This window comes from Ochlerotatus camptorhynchus, unplaced genomic scaffold (assembly GCF_037179485.1).
Source record: "Ochlerotatus camptorhynchus isolate MF236.1 unplaced genomic scaffold, CSIRO-AGI_Acam_v1.1 ptg000220l, whole genome shotgun sequence".
Classification (NCBI taxonomy): Eukaryota; Metazoa; Arthropoda; class Insecta; order Diptera; family Culicidae; genus Ochlerotatus; species Ochlerotatus camptorhynchus.
Window position 1 is genome coordinate 6,297,767 of NW_027040710.1, and position 2,288 is coordinate 6,300,054.

Genomic DNA, 2,288 nt, shown 5'->3' on the forward strand with positions numbered 1-2,288 from the left:
TTTAAATTCAAATTGTTAACATATAATACATTGAAACAAGCACCTTTAGCTGAACAAAAATCAATTTTGAGCTTGTGTTCATCTGAATTCCCTACAGCTTTAAATAAATCAATCAGTTTTATCTTAATTTCGAATTACCCCAAAAGTTTCGTCCGACGTGTGGAAGTGGTCTTCCACACTTTTTCCAGATGTTTAATCCAACTACTCCAGGAAGTGTCATCCGACTTCTTTAGGATTTGTTTTTCAAATTTCCCCGATTTCTTCTGACTTCCTTAAGGAGTTTTTCTGAGCATCCCCGGCAGTTTCTTCTGATTTCCTTTGAAGGATTATTAGGACATCCCTCGGAAGTTTTCTTAAAATTTTTCCGGAAGATGCATCAACTTATCCTGATAGTTTGCTTCCTCTTATCCTCTAATCCACTTAACCCTTTTTAGGATTGGTTTATAAATTAGACTTTATACATCGTTAACACAAAATAATAATAGTCAGATGAGTATGGGCTTTACGGGTTTCGTGTTGTGAGTGGATAAGCTACGATTTGATTTGGGAGGCTAGCTCATAGGCCACTCCGCCTCACGCCAACTTGTAGACCCTCGTCCGCCATCTGATGGCCGGGTTCCAGAGGGCATTGAAAAAGAGATACGGTTAGCTGAGCTCCCGGAACGCCCAACCGACAAAGAAGGTGAACTTGTTCAATGGTAACGACCTATTCTGGATGATTGACAGCAGGATACCGACCTACAGGAACCAGAACAGGGTGTGGATAAGGAAAAAACACGAGTGGATTCCATCGGAATAGGATTTTCACTGCCCAGCAGGCAAACATTCCGACGATGATGCACTCGGACAGGGGTTCAAGCAGGATGGTGGTGCTGTTTCGCCCAGCGTATAAGTCGTGCTGAAAGCTGCTAATATCACAAATGCCGGAGTTTTTCCAGGCAGGCTGACTGCTGATGGTGAGCTTCCAACCGGCGTCGTGGAAGCCTTTGGCCAGAAAGAAATCACCGGCCAGATAGCATCCGAACGACTGGATTCCTCCGAGCTCATCGAGGACCACCTTCCGCATGAGACAGGACATTCTCGTGTGGCAGTTGATGCCGAGTAGATCGGTACAAAGGTAGATCCTCGATTGGACTGTTCCAAAGTAGATCTTCTCGAAAGCGGCTGAGAAACCTTCCCGATCACACACAAACGGCATCTGATGCACGAGGCCGACCTGTTCGGTCATATGATTCACCATATCCGTTAGAGTGTCGGATTTCATGCGGATTCCAGCGTCCAAAATCATAATCAGCTCGTACTTGTCCACCAGGTAGCCCGGATAGAGGTTGTTTACTTTTGGGTTAACGCCAACGTTGGATCCTCCCAGTAGGAGCGTTGTCTCGATGATTCTATACAAAATAGCAACTCGTACGTGGGATAGTCCATCAGGAAAAACGTCTCCAAATTGCTGGACAGATTTGGATCCATCCCCATCAATGGCTTCAGAATGGAAACCGATGGGTAAGGTGTTTCACGGGGCAGCGTCGCCGAGGTGGTCTTTTTGTGTAGTTTCAGCTTGCCATAGGTGATGGCCATCGCGTCCACGATCCATTCCCCGCACCAGAAGATCAGTATCCCAAATTGCCAAACACTGTACAATGGAGATCATCGCTGCTGAGATGCTTTTATCATGATTGTACTTGGCTTCCTTAAAACTGCGAGATGCTACACACGGAGGTTTCTCGTTGATCGAAGGTATCCCAAGTAACAATTTTGGTTTTATGAGGGTTCTGTAGACCATGATTTAGACTAGTAGAATGCTATAAAACCTCGACAAAACCGGCAATGTTACTTGTGATAGGTACTTCCTAACACACACTTTATCCACCAACAATCAATGGATTGATTTGAGCTCTTTAAAACGATACTACTAACTGGTAAATGGTGCAATCTTAACCCTTAGTCTGTATCTTGCGGTCCATATAACCCTAGGCAATATTGCAATCTTGATCATTCATTAAAACGATTTTTCTCTGACATTTTTGTATGTTGAAGTCTTATTGATATGCCTGCCTCTTAGTTGAGACATTTTTCGAATTTTATTTAATACCCATTTTGAAGGATTTCCGCAATGAACTTAGCTTTATTATAGAGGTACAGACAAAGGGTTAAGGCCACAGCTTTCGTTAGTCTTTCGGCGCAAGCTTGTTCCCGTTTTAATATGGTGATTTTTACTACTCGATCACCAAAAGTGTCCTGTAACTACTTCTGGAAATTAATTCCGGTTCTCAGGACTAAATCTGGAT

The 2,288-nt window shown here is 43.5% G+C and overlaps 1 pseudogene; it reads right to left on the reverse strand.

Moving 5' to 3' along the window:
• Positions 1–531: 531 nt before the first annotated feature.
• Positions 532–1,783, reverse strand: LOC135703680 (ceramide glucosyltransferase-like; annotated as a pseudogene).
• Positions 1,784–2,288: the final 505 nt, after the last annotated feature.